This window comes from Cryptomeria japonica, chromosome 4 (genome assembly GCF_030272615.1).
Source record: "Cryptomeria japonica chromosome 4, Sugi_1.0, whole genome shotgun sequence".
Taxonomy (NCBI): Eukaryota; Viridiplantae; Streptophyta; class Pinopsida; order Cupressales; family Cupressaceae; genus Cryptomeria; species Cryptomeria japonica.
Window position 1 is genome coordinate 49858076 of NC_081408.1, and position 17529 is coordinate 49875604.

Sequence of the window (17529 nt, forward strand, 5' to 3'; positions counted from 1 at the left end):
AGGTTAATGCTAGAAGACATGATGATGCAAGAGCACCCAGTGGTGTAGGATCAATTTCCCTTTTATGTTTGTTTCATTTTCATTGTCATTTTTGAGGCCCTTCGAGGCTCTGGATGAGCCTGGTTTTTGTTATAATTCAAAAGTAGCTAGCATTTGTCCTTACTTCATGCAATGTCATCTTTCTGAGGGTTTTTCGAAAAAGTATTATCATTGGAAATCCAACGGTTGGATCTAATGCTATGATCACTGGACTTTGTAGTGGTGGTGTTGGTGGTTCTTTTAGGATCCTTTTAGTTTTTGTTGTTGTCTTGGTGGGCCTAAAGCCTGTTCTTTGTAATTCTGTGATTTTTGAATAAATCTTAACCCCTTTTTTCTAACAAATAAATGAATTCCCACAAAATATAATTAAATATTATTTGATGGGATGTATTCCCTTGACAAATGGCATTTCATCTAATGCATATTTAATTTATTTTTTGACAATTGTGTATATATTGAATGCATTGCATTGTTGCTAGAGTACAATATATATGTATTGGCTTCTACCATATCCACTATTTGCTACTTTAGGGCACATTATCTGTTAGAATCATCTGTCATTGTTGTGTTCCACTTTTAGAAATGGAGGCAATAATATTTATGAACGAGACTTTTAGAGTAATTGTTAGCCATATTTATTATGGTTTCGAACTTTAGAATGTACATTTCTATTCTTGTGCTTCTATCAGTGCATTCATTAAATGTATTTCATTTTTTTAAGCTAGCCAATTATGTGGCAATATTTTAAAATATTTGCATGCATCTGTATAATTCAAATGGTGCGTTCCACTTTTGGAAATGGAGGCAATTATATTTATGAACAAGACTTTTAGAGCAATTGTTAGCCATATTTATTATGGTTTTGAACTTTAGAATGTTCAATTCTATTCTTGTGTCTCTATCAGTGCATTCATTAAATGCATTTCATTTTTTAAGCTAGCCAATCATGTGGCAGTATTTTAAAATATTTGCATTCATTCTATAATTCAAATGGTGCGTTCCACTTTTGGAAATGGAGGCAATAATATTTATGAACAAGACTTTTAGAGCAGTTGTTAATCATATTTAATATGGTTATGAACTTTAGAATGTTCATTTCTATTTGTGTGCCTCTATCAGTGCATTCATTAAATGCATTTCATTTTTTAAGCTAGCCAATCATGTGGCAGTATTTTAAAATATTTGCATGCATATGCATAATTCAAATTGTGGCACAAGTTCTTTTAATTTGTAGAATACTATTTATCTATTTTCCTAATGGTCTTCTCTACAAACAATCATTGGAGTTCAAATGTATTTTTTAAATGTGTTTATTTAGTTTTTAGGCAATATTATGTACAACCAACCAAAAAGACAATAAATTTTTGTCTCCTTCATGATGATAAATGGTCGTTGAATTCCACAAAAATCTTTGCAAATCTTATTTCATTCAATGAAATTCAACAAAATACAATTAAATGTTATATGATGGGATGTATTCCTTTGACAAATGGTATTTCATTCAATGCATATATAATTCATTTTTTTGACATTTATGTACATATTGAATGCAGTGCACTTTTTCTAGAGTACAATATAGGGTAAGTGCACAAAGATGGTGATCAAAAAGGGGGTATAAGTGGACACTTTTTTTTCTTCTTCAATCGGGTGAACCTGAACTTGGAAAAAAATTTGAAAGTCATCCACTCAAGATATGAAGATAATCAAAGAACAAATATTGTAGTACTCTGAATATAGTTTCCAAACGACTAAACTTTTTCAAAATGGGATAAGATTAAGGGGGTCAAATCCTTTGTGCACGAAAAACTGACTTTGATTTTTTCTGAAAAACATAACATAGTGTCTGACGTACACATCAAAAAAGTCATAGTTAGATTTAGTATTTTGACAAATCCTTTGGCAGAAAGATAGTTAAGAGTGAGCACTAGAAGATGTGTATTTGTTTGTAATTTTTTGTTGAGTATTTTTTTTTTATGATTTTTCCAATCAAGCACATCTTGAAAATTAGGTACCTGTTTGTGCGCAAAGCATAAGTTGCACTAAACAAATCGAAAAATATAATTTTTTTTTAATTGTAAAGAATCAAGTGCACTGCAATAATATATAAAGTTTTTTAAATTTAGATAAGTATATCAAAAGTTATTCAAAAAATGGTGCACTTATGTCTGTGAAAACTATGGAGACACTGGTAAAAGAAATTCAATAATAATATGTTATTGTTGTTCAAATTGAAAAAAAATTATATGGTTAGAAAGCTCAGAAGATGGGTGAAAATATGGTGGCAATTTTAGAAATACCCACTTGATTAAGTGTAAACCTGATGATGACAAAGTCGATAAACCAAGTTGATAAAATAAAACACGTCAAAAATGAGAGAAATGGAGGGAAATCAAACTTCCAAACCGTAGCTTTGTCATCTAGGCCTATTTCCAAGCCTAAATAGTCAAAAACGCGTATCGGGTACTTATAGTTTAAAAAGCGCGTACGGGGTATTAATGGTGTAACAAGCGCGTACACGGTCTTTTTACTATAAACAGCGCGTATGCACTATTGTATAATATGATATTTTACAATATGTATGTGTATATATATAATATATAATATGTGTATAATATGATATTGTATAAATAATATGTGTATATACATATAATATATAATATTTATATATATGTATATATATAATATTAAGTATATATATACACATGTAAGTGTATTGTCTCTCTCTCTCTCTCTCTCTCTCCCCTTCTCCCTTCCTCCATACCCCATCCCTCCCTCTCTCCCCTTATCTCTTCCTCCATTCCCCATCCCTCTCTCTCTCTCACTCTCTCCCCTTCTCCCTTCCTCCATACCCCATCCCTCTTTCTCTTCTTCTCTCCCTCCCTCCCTCCATACCCCACTGCAACTGTGTCTGCACTTCTATAGAAGTAAGTGAATTTATTTCTTGTCTGCAACTTCCTCTTTGATTTTTATCATGTATAGTCCCCTAAGAAAATTGACAGATGGATTTGTATGTGTCTATTGAATAGGAGGAATAGGGTTTGAAATTGAACCACAGGTGTATTACTATGACAAACAAGGAAACCTGCAGCAATGTTCTTCTTGAATGTGTTTTTAATGAGCATAGCAGATGTGGAAAATAGTGTCAACAAAGCAAAATGATGAGTCAGAGTACCTGCAATATGTTTTTCAGAAGGAAACAACAGGTAGGAAGAGAAAAAGGGAGAGTAACACAAATGATGTCCTGGAGAATGATAATGGTGGGTATGCGAGAGTTCCCATGTTGTTACACAACGCCTGTCACCTAAAGAAATTAAAGTTTGTTGTATGCATGGCAGTGGTTGATGATCATCGCTTGTCAAACGGCTTGCAACAGTACATACCCACGAAAGAAATCAAGTGTGTAATTCCTATAGTCACAATCGAGATTAGTCTTATAACCTTGCAAATTTAATAACATCATATGTTTTAAAGGGTCCTATGGTGTTATATGACCCCTTAGGACAACATTTGGTGTTGTTATAGGTCCTATGGTGTGCTAAGGGATAATATAGTTTCATATGACCCCTTAGGACACCCTATGACCCCTTAGATGTTGTTAGGGGTCATATTGTGTCCTGGATTTGATATCTCTTCCTCTCCCTCCTTCAATATCAGTCATATGGTGTCTTGTGTCCTTTCTCTCTCCATATCCCTCCTTCCCTCTCTCTCTCTCTCTCCATCTTTCTCCCTCCCCCTCTCCCTCCCTCCTTCTCTCTCTCTCTCTCTCTCTCTCTCTCTCTCTCTCTCTCTCCCTCTCCCCCTCTCCCCCTCTCCCTCCACCCTACCTCTCCCTCTCCCTTCCTCCATACCCCTTCTTCTCTCCCACTCTCTTCTCTCCCTCTCTCCCTCTCTCTCTCTCCCTCTCCCTACTCTCCCTCTCCCTTTCCCTCTTCCCTCCTCTCTCCCTCCACCCTACTCTCCCTCTCCCTCCCTCTCCTCTCTCCCCTCCCCCCCCCCTCTCTCTCTCTCTCTCTCTCTCTCTCTCTCTCTCTCTCTCTCTCTCTCTTCATTCACATTTTTTCTACTATCAATAGCGCGTACGGGGTACTGAAACTATTAGTTCACTGTCCTGCCATAACTTTTTTAAGGCAAAGGAGCGCGTACGCAGTACTTATTACCCTGCGATAACATTTTTTAGGCTTAGGTGCGCGTACGCGCTACTTATTAGTCTAGAATGGGAAAAAAGAATACCATTGGGCTTGTCAACATTTTATGGACTAACAGCGCGTACGCGGCTATTAATGTAGTGCGTACACGGTTTATAGACATAGTTTTAGTTGCCCAAGAGCCTCAATGACCTCAAAAGAAGTTTTTGAGGTCGTTGAAGGCCCCAATGGAATTGTTTCTGCACTTCTATCACTTATTTTTTCATAGAAGTAAGTGATTTTTTTGTTTTTGCATGATTTCAAATGATTGAATTGTTGTTCTTATTAGTTTTTGTCAATAGTATTATGATTGTTTAATAGTTTGATTCTAGAAAATAGCGATAAGATGCATATTTATGGTTATTTGTTTGTTTATGAACTTTTGTTTACATATGTATGTAATATGATTCTATTTAAAGGACAACTGATATCAACCATGGGAAAGAACAAGCGAGGAATGATGGAACAACGAGAGGCTCGAAAGGAAAGACAAAGGAAACGTATGAAGAAATTGTGTGACATAAGAATAATGGGAGAAGAAGGTATGTCATCCTCAACATCTCAATTCGATTTACCAAACGAATATAATGCACATAATGCAATTGAAGAAGAGACATTTGATTTACCGTTTGAACCTAATGCAATTGAAGAAGACACCGCATTGAATAATCAATTAAATGATGAACATATTACACCTTCTCTACTTGATGAATTGAATGTACATAATGCACCGATGTTAACACCTCCTAGAATCATTCGTAGGAAACCAAAGTATCTAATTGACATTGATGAGAATATATTGAAGCCAATGCCCAATAAAATGAATGAACGAACTTGTAGGAGAATGGTTAAAATAATATGGCAAAACTATTTTAAAAACTTAAATCAAACCACAAGATGTCAATTAATTGTTCAAATGATTAAAATTTTGAATTTTAGAGAGACAATGAAAATTCTAGGCCTAAGATCATCTCAAAGTAACAGTGAAAGAACTATTGTGAGAAATATATTTGATGCATATCAATCTATTGGTTCAAAATCACACACTAAAGATTATAATGCTACTTGATGTGTCATTGCATCAACCATAATGAGCAAGAAAATAAAAAAGATCGTTTGATAAGAAAAACAAGTAAGTCATTAAACGTTAGTAGAACAACATTAAGTAAAGCATTAAAGAGACGAGAAAAAATAGAGGAACCTAACAATAATTCTCTTTGGGCATTCTCGGGTAGACTACCACGCAAAGACAAGGTTGTTGTTGATACACTAAAAACATTAATTGAAAATTTTTGGCATGACAACACAAGAGTTTCACCCAACCAAAGCAATGTTGTTAGAAGGCGAATTGGGTCTACCAATCGTGAGCCACATGCCAAACACTATTTGGATATGACTCAAACTAAATTTTATGAAAGATTCCTTCAAAAGTTTCCTCAAATAAGAATTTCTCAAAGATTTTTTGAAATGGCAAAACCTTTTTATATTAAGATTAATCATGTACACACCATGTGTTGTTGTAGGATGCATATTGAATTTTCCATGCATTATGATATTTTTCGTCATATTTATTCTACTTTGCACACTAACGATGTTTTGCAGGAATGTAATATACAAGCACCTCCTAAATCGGTAAGAGAATTTATTTAAAGTGTGCTATGTAATAAACATGATGGTTGCATTTATTATAAGATGTCTTGTTTGGAAGGTTCTTGTGCTATATGTGGTAGTTTTGCAACGTTTACCAAGATGCGTACATTTGGAGAGCACACATGAAATTGGTACGAAACTAGTTTCTTTCGGAAAATACAAGACAGTCATATATGGAGTTAAAGATGGAAAAGATTTGAAGAGATGTGAGCTAGTGAAAAATGATATATGTGTAGCTTAATCTATGAAAATGTTTGAAGAGAAACTAGTTTATGAATACATAATGCATACACATAGAGCTCGATGGTTAAATGAGCAATTCAAGTTATGTAAGGACACATTTCCTCTTGGCACCATTGTCTCTATCATTGATTTCGCTGAAAATTATACACTACAACCTCAAAATAAAGTGCATTCCATGTATTATCACTCTACACAAGTTTCTATTTTTGTACACATAGCATTCATGCATGCAGATGATAGAACAGAGGAGGATAGAAAGTTTGTGAGAGAGTATCACTTCTACATAAGTGATGATCGTACTTGTATATGGTGAAAATGGATAACAATAATAACGATATTGAAAGGCTAAATGAATCCAACCACAAAACCTTAGCCTAACAATCAACAAAGATCCACCATAACATATGAAGATTACCTAAGACAATGCAAATCAACTGAAATCACAAAGATTATACCATCACATGTCCAATAGGGTTTTGATCTCCATTCTTCCTATCTCCATTGATCTTGCTTGATATATTTGCTCTCAGATTTTATATGCACAAGAGCTCAACCAAGAACGGAATGTGGTTGCAAGTAGGATCGTAGTGTAGTCAAGTCCTCCAAATTGTCGATTAGGGTTTGATAATGAAGAAGGCATCTCCTTAAATAGAAGACACAATATGAAATGGAGGGATAAGATTGAGAGGTGTAAAAGGAGGTCGGCTATGATTAGAGGGTAGGTAGAAGAAATAATAAAATAATGAAAGGGGTAGGTAGTGTATGAATTAAGAGATGAATGACATGTGTCGTGTGTAGAAAAGGATAATGAATTAATTAAATAAATAAAGATTTATTTAATTAATAGAAGAAGTGGGATCAATTAAATAAATAAAATGTTTATTTAATTTAGGAAAATGATAATTTAAATAAATAAATGTATTTATTTAAATGAGAAATAAGGCTAGAAGAGGATAAATGAATTAATTAAATAAATAAAGATTTATTTAATTAATAGAAGATTTAGGCTTAGATAATTAAATAAATAAAATATTTATTTAATTCGACTGGACAATTTTAGGTGTCTACATTTTGCCCCTCTTTGAGACAATGCAGCTTGTCGCGTTGTTTCAAAGAAGATAAGATGATCTGATACAGAGTTGCCCCAGAATGGGAATGATATGCCCCCTCGAAAGATTGGATGAAAAAGTCTGAAAAGATTGCAGACAATCTCTCGATAAGAAAGAAAGGCTAGGATGGAATGGTCGGATAAAGTGACAAAGTCACAGGATAATGAAGACTGACTCGGGAAATGAAGGTGAGGGCTAGGGTAGGCTATAAGATAGACCACGGGCAAAAGACATCCTCATTGTCATCTACACCTTCACAAGATCACAGTGCAAAGCGAGAAAAAGAGCAGCAGCAGTCAGTAGCGATGGCTTTCGTACATAGATTCGACCGCGTTCACCGATTCCAGAGGCCAGTAGAGGCAGGAGAGCCGGTGAGTACCACAAAACCTCCTCGTACTTTGACGCATTCAATTTTGTCATTAATGCATGCTAGTTAGCAATAAATGCGCTTAGGAATAGGGCACAAAAAAAGTGCAAAAACGTGCAACCGCGTCTGCGTCGGTGCCAGGCGCGTCTGTGTCCGCCAGGCACGTCTGCGTCTGGAACCGCGTTTGTGTCTAATGCGGGCGCGTTTGTGTTGTTCAGGAGTGCTTGTGCAGTCTATAAGCGCGTTTGTGAGTTAGAAATGCGTTTGTGTCTGAAAATGCAAGGTTTTGGTCTTCTAGGTCAAATCGACAGTTCTGTGATGAACATACGCTGTCGATTGGATAAGCTGCTGAGAGGATACACTCAAGCAGGTCCTATAGGAAGACTAGGATAGATCAAGGCACTTTGTGATGAACAGGGAGCACCAAGATAGAGTACTTTGTGATAAACAGGGAGTACCCAAAGTATGAGCAGCACTTTGTGATGAACAGGGAGTGCAAAATGTGAGTAACACTTTGTGATGAACAGGGAATGTCACACACGTAGTACTTTGTGATGAACATGGAGCACTACTAGGATAGATAGCAACACTTTGTGATGAACAGTGAGTGTCACTAGAATAGATAACCATATGCATTTAGATAGCAAGTAGCATTTTGTGATGAACAGGGAATGCCACCATGACTGACATGATTGATTTGTTTGACTGCAGGAGTATTTGCCTATGCTAGAGTCACGGGAGAGATTCTCGTCCACACAGAGGTTGCGACCGGAGTTGTCTTTTCAGGATAGAGCTGCCATCGAGGAGATGGGTTTGAGACACGTATCGTATGTGCCTGAGTTTCGGGCAAACATGGGTTTGCTGACTGCGCTGGCCGAGAGATGGCATTCAGAGACATGCACATTTCATTTGCCGATGGGTGAGATGACAGTCACCCTCGAGGATGTCTACCGGATTCTGCGGATACCGATTGATGGAGAGCTAATTCCATATGATCGTGACGAAGACAGGGAGGCATTGAGACGGGTGTTCCAGGATCCCGAACTAGAGATGAGAGCAGGACATGTGGCATGGGATACCATGACTGCGACAGGGTTAGCTTTGCCAGCTGTGATTGGAGGAGCTATCAGTGGGTTCCTATGTCCGGACAGAGCGACACGGGGGTTGGCAGTGGGCTGGGGAGGAGCACTGGAGACATTGGTGACGCAGCACACCAAATATGCGTGGGGTCCATGTGTTTTGGCCCACCTATATTATGAGCTTCACCAATTTGTCTACCATGGATCAGTAGGACTGGGTTGTGGAGTTACACTGTTGCAGGTTTGGGCATACGAGCATCTGCTTATCACGCGGCCGATACATTTTAGAGGCAGGGGTCATGGACGGAGTTTTGTTCATCTGTACGACATGATCAAGTCACAGCCTCGGATTGGCAGGTTAGAGTATTAGCGGCGAGTGATAGATGACATTCACACAGTCATATGATCAGGCAGTCACATAGCTGGCAGAGATGATACCCCTTCCTTGGGACATGTGGCCTGAGATTGAGGACGCCGGGATGGATGCAGAGTATACAGCGTATTGGGCCGAGCATCCATTCCCCCGATTGACAGATCCAGGAGAGCTATTGGATGGAGATGGAGAAGGAGATGATGATGATGATGGTGGGGGTGATGGGGGTAGAGGCCAACGACGGCGGAGGGGAGTAGTTGGGGAGAGGAGGGTGGCACCTCGGAGAGAGGGTGGACAGGAGGGACAGGCCCAGGTGGTGAGGGGTCGCGGTGGAGTGCCCCTGCAGGTACCAGCAGCACAGGGTTCTAGAGCACAGGGACAGAGACAGGGACAAGTGCAGGGACAGGTGCCAGTATAGGCACCGGGACAGAGACAGGTACAGGGACCTAGGCATGTACCGAGACAGGTACCCGTTCAGGCACCAGTACAGGTATAGGGAGAGGTACAGGGGCAGGCACCCGCAGAGGGAGAGCCACGGGCAGGGGCAGAGGCAGAGGCAGAGGGGGGTGACCCAGTGGAGGCTGAGCTACTGGATCTGAGGGAGATCTGCCAGGGCCAGGCAGATGAGATTCAGGATCTAGAGAGGGAGAGGGATCGACTCAGGACCAGGCTCAGGGATACTGAGCGAGAGCGGGATCAGGCTATCCAGCGCTACACAGAGGCTGAGACAGCGCTGAGGGCAGGGAGGCAGGCGGCGGAGGACACAGGAGCAGGCTACGCATATGTCCTGCGAGTCGGAGAGGAGATTGCCTACTGGAGGGACCTGTATTATGGTGCCGTGCCAGCAGATCAGCAGGCGAGGAGCTTCCATAGACCATCGCGGACAGCAACAGCTACGGGAGGGAGCCGGAGGAGACAGGCATCGAGTGGTGGGGTCATGGGTCCTCCACCACCACCAGACAGGCAGGGTGATCCTGGAGCGGGTCCTTCTAGGGCTCAGATTCCGTCGAGGCCAGGCGAATCCGAGGGAGGGAGTTCATCATAGCCATAGAGGGCTCCCTTGTATCAGTATTTGTACCATTTTTTTTATTGTAGACACCTGCGGGTGATTGTAGCCATATGATTTTTTGACATCATTGTATCATGACATTTTTTATTATATATATGAGAGATGATTCATTTTTGCGGCAGCTATATGCATGTGTACCTATGTGATGAGATGTTCTTATGTGATGCTTATGATATGGATGCAAATATTTACATGATGCCATGCAATATTTTTTTTTCTTTTATGATTCTATATGTTATGCTAATGCAAATGTGAATGTATGTAATGCAGATGAATATGATAATGCAAATGTAAATTGTGCTAACAGGTGTTGTGTGTAGGATGTGATGCAATTGTGATATCTATATGTATGTATGAAATGCTTATATGTGGTAATGCAGGTGCAACTACATGAAATGCAAATGTTTTTGGTGTGTCATTATACTCAGTCATGTGATAGCAGGCTACGAGGACTCGAGAAGGACGATGGAAGTCAATCAAGAAAGGGGGGATGAAAGACAGAAGATATGAAAGTGAAAGAGCTTCTTGTGCGTTATCATCATTGAGCTTTATTATGGCAAAATAGGTTATGACAATCGAGGCATGTGTTCGACCCAGAAAGTCATTGTACCTATTTGCATGGAGATAAGACAGTCACAAACAAGGAATGCCCCAGTTCACACTAGACTCACAGTGTCCTCATATCCTTGGACAAGTCATAGCATTACTAAGAGACAATCCACAGACAGCAAATACAAATAGGTGACGATACCCCATCCTTGCCTTTCTAGTCAAAGACATCCTAGAGATAGAATCTCTAGTCAGAGACATCCTGGAAAAGCTAAAAGACATGTCACCAAAAACAAGATGAAATCAAAAGAAAACCAAGACTCGACACCAACATCCACTGTAGTCCTTAAGTTTAGTGTCTCTTGTCACTTGTATAAGTCGTATTTGATTGTGGCCATAATGTTTACTTTCACAGAAAGGATAGATAGCACTGAACCATAATGTTGTCTGAGTCTGTTGAAATATTTGATTTGTTGAAGCCCATTGTTGCTGCTGTGTCTCATCTGAAACTGACTGAATCCATGAAACTGATACTTTATTGCGGAGAAGATGAAACTTTATTGCGGATCTGTGATGCAAATGCTGCTTTATTGCGGATTGTGCGCGGACAGACTGAAGGAAGCTGGAAGAAACTGTACTCCTTGAAACATGTGATGTTCTCAGTTCCACACCCATCACTAGACGTAGGATTTGCCTTAGCCATAGATAGGGTCTGATTTGTTATGGATGGAAAGGGAGGTTTATTATGAATGGCTAACCAATCTTAGGTAGATCAATAACAAGCCATGATGGGAATGGGTAAGTTTATTATGAACGAATTGGTCGTGAGTGTGTGCAAAGTGAAACGATGAAAGAGAATCCTGAAGGAGGGAGGAGCAATGTCTCTACGCATGGCGCTGGGAACCCAGTTTTCACCATGGTACTTGCCCAGGGCGCCACCGAAGTGGTTTTCACCGTTGGACGAAATTATTTCTCTTAACTTTTTTCAATTTTTCAATGTTTTTTGTTGTCACAAGGCGCCTGTTTGCCAGGTTTTCACCAAGTAACGATTTTTTTTTGTTTTTAAAATTTTTTTGTATTTTTGAAATTTTTTAATTTTTTTAATTTTTTAATTTTTTGATTTTTTTGTATTTTCGAATTAGGATACTCTGAAGAGCTTTGTGTAAAACCTGCGAAGGTGCATGTTGTTGATAGGATCCTCCAAAGGTTCACCTTCTGTAGTAGAGAGCTGATATGCCCCAGATCCATAGACTGCTGTAACGATGTAAGGACCCAGCCAATTTGGTTCAAACTTGCCCTTCTTCTCTCTATCTTGCTGATTTTGGGGATTTTCTCTGAGAACCAAGTCACCTACCTCAAATGTGCGAGGCTTGACTTTGTGATTGTAGCTGCGACTCATTCGTTGTTGGTAAGCCTTGAGATGATTAAAAGCAATTTGTCTCCGTTCATCCAACAGTTCTAGTTCTTGTAAGCGAGAGACCCTGTAGTCTTCATCAGTGATGATGTTTTGTAAAGAGACCCGTAAAGAGGGTAACTCGACCTCAATAGGCAAGATGGCTTCAGCGCCGTAGACAAGTGAATATGGTGTAGCTCCTGTAGGTGTTCGGACACTTGTGCGGTAGGCCCAAAGTGCAGGATTAAGTTGGATATGCTAGTTACGGCCAGCGTCGTTGACTGTCTTCTTGAGGATTTTAAGGATTGTTTTATTAGACGCCTCAGCTTGGCCATTACCTTGGGGGTAATATGGTGTGGAGAAATGATGGGAAATATGGAAGCGGTCACAGAGTTCACGAACATCTTGATTTTTGAAGGGACGCCCGTTATCAGTAATAATGGACTTAGGAATACCATATCGGCAAATGATATAGTTAAGGATGAAAGTAGCAATTTGTTTTCCAGTGACTTGTGTGAGAGGCACGGCTTCAATCCATTTTGTAAAATACTCTGTGGCAGTGATAATGAATTTATGACCATTGGAAGAAGGAGGGTGAATCTTGCCTATGAGATCGAGTCCCCACTGACAAAAGGGCCAAGGAGACGCAAGTGGTTGTAGTTCTTGTGCCGGCGCATGTATGAGGTCTCCATGAATTTGACATTGCTTACATTTCTTGACAAACTGATATGAGTCTTTTTCCATATTGGGCCAGTAATATCCAGTCCTGATGAGTTTCTTGGCCAAGGTAGGACCACTAGCATGTGGACCACATATCCCTTCATGCACTTCACGTAACGCAATCTGAGCTTCGTCGCTTTCTAGACATCTAAGAAGAGTGCCATCTAGACCTCGTCGGTATAGGATATCAGCTAGAATGACATATCGAGAGGATTGGCGAATGAAATTGCGGCGTTGGTTGTTTGATAGATCAGGAGGTAAGATATTGTCGCGAAGATATGTAAAAATGGAACCATATAACTGGGATTCGGGATCGACAATGCATATCATTTCGGTAAGAGTGATCTCATATGAAGGAACCAACAGGTTGTCTACCAAGAACTCATTGCAGGTCTCATTTTGAGGTAGATCAATTAGTGAAGCAATTGTAGCCATGGCATCTGCAGCACGATTCTGCTCTCTTGGTATCTGCTCAAAATCTATCTTTGTAAAGTGTTGTTTCAGATCATCCACCATTTGCTTGTAAGGCAATAATTTTTCATCTTTTGTTTGGTAATCATCAGTTGCTTGACGGATAACAAGTTGGGAATCCCCAAAAACACGAAGTTCTTGGATCTTCCACTGAACTGCAATTCGTAATCCAATTGTTAATGCTTCATATTCCGCTATATTGTTAGTGCAAGGAAATGATAAGCGGTATGATTTTGGTATAGAATCGCCTTGAGGAGTTATAAAGAGAATACCAGCTCCTGCCCCATGTTGTGTGTATGAGCCGTCAAAGTACAGCTGCCATGGCCTTGCATGTGATATTGTTAAAATGGATTCATTTGGAAATTCTAAAATTAGAGGAACATCATCAATCATGGGAGCATCTGCTAATTGATCTGCGATGGCTTGTCCTTTTATTGCTTTTCTGTCCACATACTCGATGTCGAATTCACTTAGTATCATTACCCATTTGGCCAGTCGCCCAGTAAGTGTTGTTTTATTGAGAAGGTATTTTAATGGATCAATTCTTGCAACCAACTTAGTCTTATGAGTAAGCATGTAATGTCGTAATTTCTGTGAAGCAAAGACCACGGCGAGACATGCGCGCTCAATTGGTGTGTAGTTTAGCTCATATCCCACCAATGTGCGACTGATATAGTATACTGCTTTTTCCTTGCCGTCAGCTATTTGTTGCGCTAGGAGTGCCCCCAGTGCTGTTGGAGTAGCTGAAATGTATAATAACAGTGGTTGATCTGGAACTGGTGGCATCAGAACTAGTGGATTTAGGAGATAGTCTTTGAGCGTCTGGAAAGCCTGTTGACAGTTGTCATCCCATTTGAATTTGATGTTTTTATGTAGCAGGTGTTGAAAAGGGTTACACTTATCCACCAGTTGTGCTATGAATCTTCGTATAGACTGGAGTCTCCCTTGTAAGGATCGAAGTTGACTAATATTTCTGGGTGGTTGCATTTCCAAGATAGCTTTGACTTTTGCTGGATCCGCTTCAATTCCTCTTTTGGACACGATGAATCCTAGGAGTTTCCCGGAGGTTACTCCAAAGACACATTTCTTGGGGTTTAATATTACCTTGTACTTTTCCAACCGATCAAAGGCAACTGAAAGTATGTCCAAATGTGTATTTCTGTCTATTGATTTGACCAAGAGATCGTCAACATAATCTTCCACAGTTACATGCATGAGATCATGAAAAATAGTAGTCATAGCTCTTTGATATGTAGCACCTGCATTTTTCAGCCCAAAGGGCATGACATTCCAACAGAAAGTTCCCCACGGACAAGTGAATGATGTTTTATGTTGATCCTCGGGTGCAATTCTTATCTGATTATAGCCAGAGAATCCATCCATTAATGATAGCATTTCATGACCTGCTGTGAGATCAACAATCAAGTCAATGTTTGGTAATGGGAAGTCATCCTTTGGACAAGCTTTGTTGATGTCTCTGAAATCTGTGCAAATTCCAATGCTGCGATCTGGTTTGCTGACAGGTACCAAATTGGAGATCCATTCGGGGTAATCAATTGGGCGTATGAATCCGACATCGAGTAATTTCTCAAGCTCTGCTTTGACTAGTAATGCCACTTGTGGATGCATTTTCCTTAATTTCTGTTTCACTGGCTTTGCCCCCGGTTTGACTGTCAAATGATGCATTACCAAATCCGGATCCAGTCCAGGCATATCAGCGTATGACCATGCAAAGTTGATTTGTCGTTCTTTGAAGAAGCTTATGAATTTTGATCTTTCGGACTCTGTTAATGATTGAGCCAGGAATATGTTGTATGGAACCTCTTCTGTACCAATGTTTGTTTTGATAGTCTCCTCTACCAACATGGATGACTTTTCCTCATATGATGATGGGAGAATGTTGAGCCTTCCATCTTCGGGTGCCTCAGAGAGGTTTTCGCCCTTAGATACGTCCTTTCTTTTTACTTTTTTGGGGTTAGATAGCGCCACAGTGTGGTTTTCGCCATAAGACCCTTGATTTGTTCTTATTTTCACATTTTTGCGACTGGAAGGTCCGACACCCTCACCAAAATATGCCATGTTGTTGAGTTCTATGGTGTATCCCGCTTTGTGGTCCCCAAGGGGAAGATCATCTCGTATGCCAAGATAGTCGATAATAGCTTCGTCATTCTGAAATGTGTCAAATTGTGCTGGTCCTTCATAATCCCAGTCAATGAGTTGGTGGTGAACAAGGGGAAGGCCTTTAATGTTTTCAGAGTTTGCGGGGCTAAGAGTGAAGATGTGGTTATATTCGGGTATATCAAGGCAATCGTCGAGGTCGTCGATGGCACTCTCCTCATTAGTCTCGATCACGAGCAAGTCCAAATTATCATTACTAGTAGCGCATTCCGGAACATGTGTTCTCATCCTATGTGATTTCAACCTAGAACCTCGAGACAAGGACTGTGTAGACTCCTCATGGGTTGTTTCTTGACCAACTCTGAATTTGTTATAAAACTCCTCCTCTTCTGTGGGTTCATCTGGCTCTCTGAATGTCTCGGTGAGCTCGTAGTCACTGGAGGATTTGTCTGAACCCCATTCCCATTCATTGGAGTCTGTGGAATAGCAATCCTCTTGTTGAATTTTGGCAACTTTGATTTGTGATGCCTCTTCTGTCCTTTTAGTGTGGATCTTGGAAGTCAGAAAACCAAGTCCCTTTGAGCGTTCTCTTCTTACAGTCAATTCAGGTTGTAGGGGTTCCATGACGCCATCTTTGCATAACCCAAGAGGGCTTTTTCCATCATACTCGAATTTTTGTAGAATCTTGAAGCCTTTGCCATATTTCTCACAAGGTATATTGATCTGATCATGTGTGTCATCTTCAATGTCTTTATAGAGCATTTTGTATAAATCTTCCTCTTCCAGTTCACCCCATCTTTGAAAGGTAGTAGGATCCCATTTGAGCGTCATGATGAATGTTTGCTTGTTAGGATGTGGCCTTCCAAATTCTTTTGGAGAGCTCATGACTTGTCATAAATACATGGTCTGATTTAAAGTGTATTCTCCCATGCCTTTGTCCTGAAATCTGCCTTTAAGTTCACCTTGTTTTGATGTCGAAGGTTTTAATGACTCAGGGTCAATGTATGCCGAAGAAGGAACAGCTTCACGATTACTGGGAATGATGGTCTCCGTATGTGATCTCAGGTTATTGCAATAGATGAACGGATTAGGATCACCGTTAACTGTTACCTCGACTCCATTATGAGGAAACTTAATGCATTGGTGATATGTCGATGGGACTGCCCTCATTTCATGAATCCAAGGACGTCCTAGCAATATATTATAAGTGAGATCTAAATCCAGGACCTGACAAACCACATACTTTGTAACTGGCCCAATTCTTAGAGGTAAGGTGACCGTGCCCTTGGATGAGCGTTCTTCATCATCATATGCCTTGATGGTAATTTGATTCTTTGAATTCACAGCTTTATCGGAATATCCCAATTGTTTAATGGTGCTCAATGTACAAATGTTTAGACCAACTCCTCCATCTATCAGGACTCGCTTTATTCGATGCTTGTGTATGCAGGCTTCAATATATAATGGTGCATTATGTGGCTGACTTATGGAGGCGTCGTCAGCTTCTATAAATGTAAGGGAATGTGGAATGGATAGGTATCCCACCATGGCTTGAAACTGGTCCACGTTCAGATCAGTAGGAACGGCGGTGTCTCTCAAGATTTTGTCAAGAATAGCTTTATGAGCGGGAGATATGCGTAAGAGCTCAAGGATGGAGATGAGCGCGGGTGTCCTCCCTAACTGTTCTACAAGGTCATACTCAGGTTTAGTAGATGAAGAAAAGGTGTTTTTAGCGGAGGCACCTGGCAAAGTAATTTTACCTCGACGAGTTGTAACATGACATTCAGAGGCAGGCTCGGAAGAAGATCCAACACCTCTTAGAACAATCTTGGGTCTCTGAGGAGGATTCTCAGGATTTTTGTTCTTGATGGTAATAGTAGAGATATGATTATCCATTGAGATGCAATTGATAGTTGAGTCATAGTTGTAAGGTGCTCTAGTATAGTTGGCCTGATCATCTGTGACTTGGGCTTTTCCTTTGTCATGCTTTGGGAATGGTTCCTTAAACATCTCATGTTCTTGATTAGACGAATGTCCCTCAATCTCAATGTCACCTCTATCAATGAGATCTTGCACGATATTCTTTAGTCGATGGCAATTTCCTGTCTTATGACCCTTGCTCTTATGAAACTCACAATACTCATCATCATTCCACCAATTTGGTT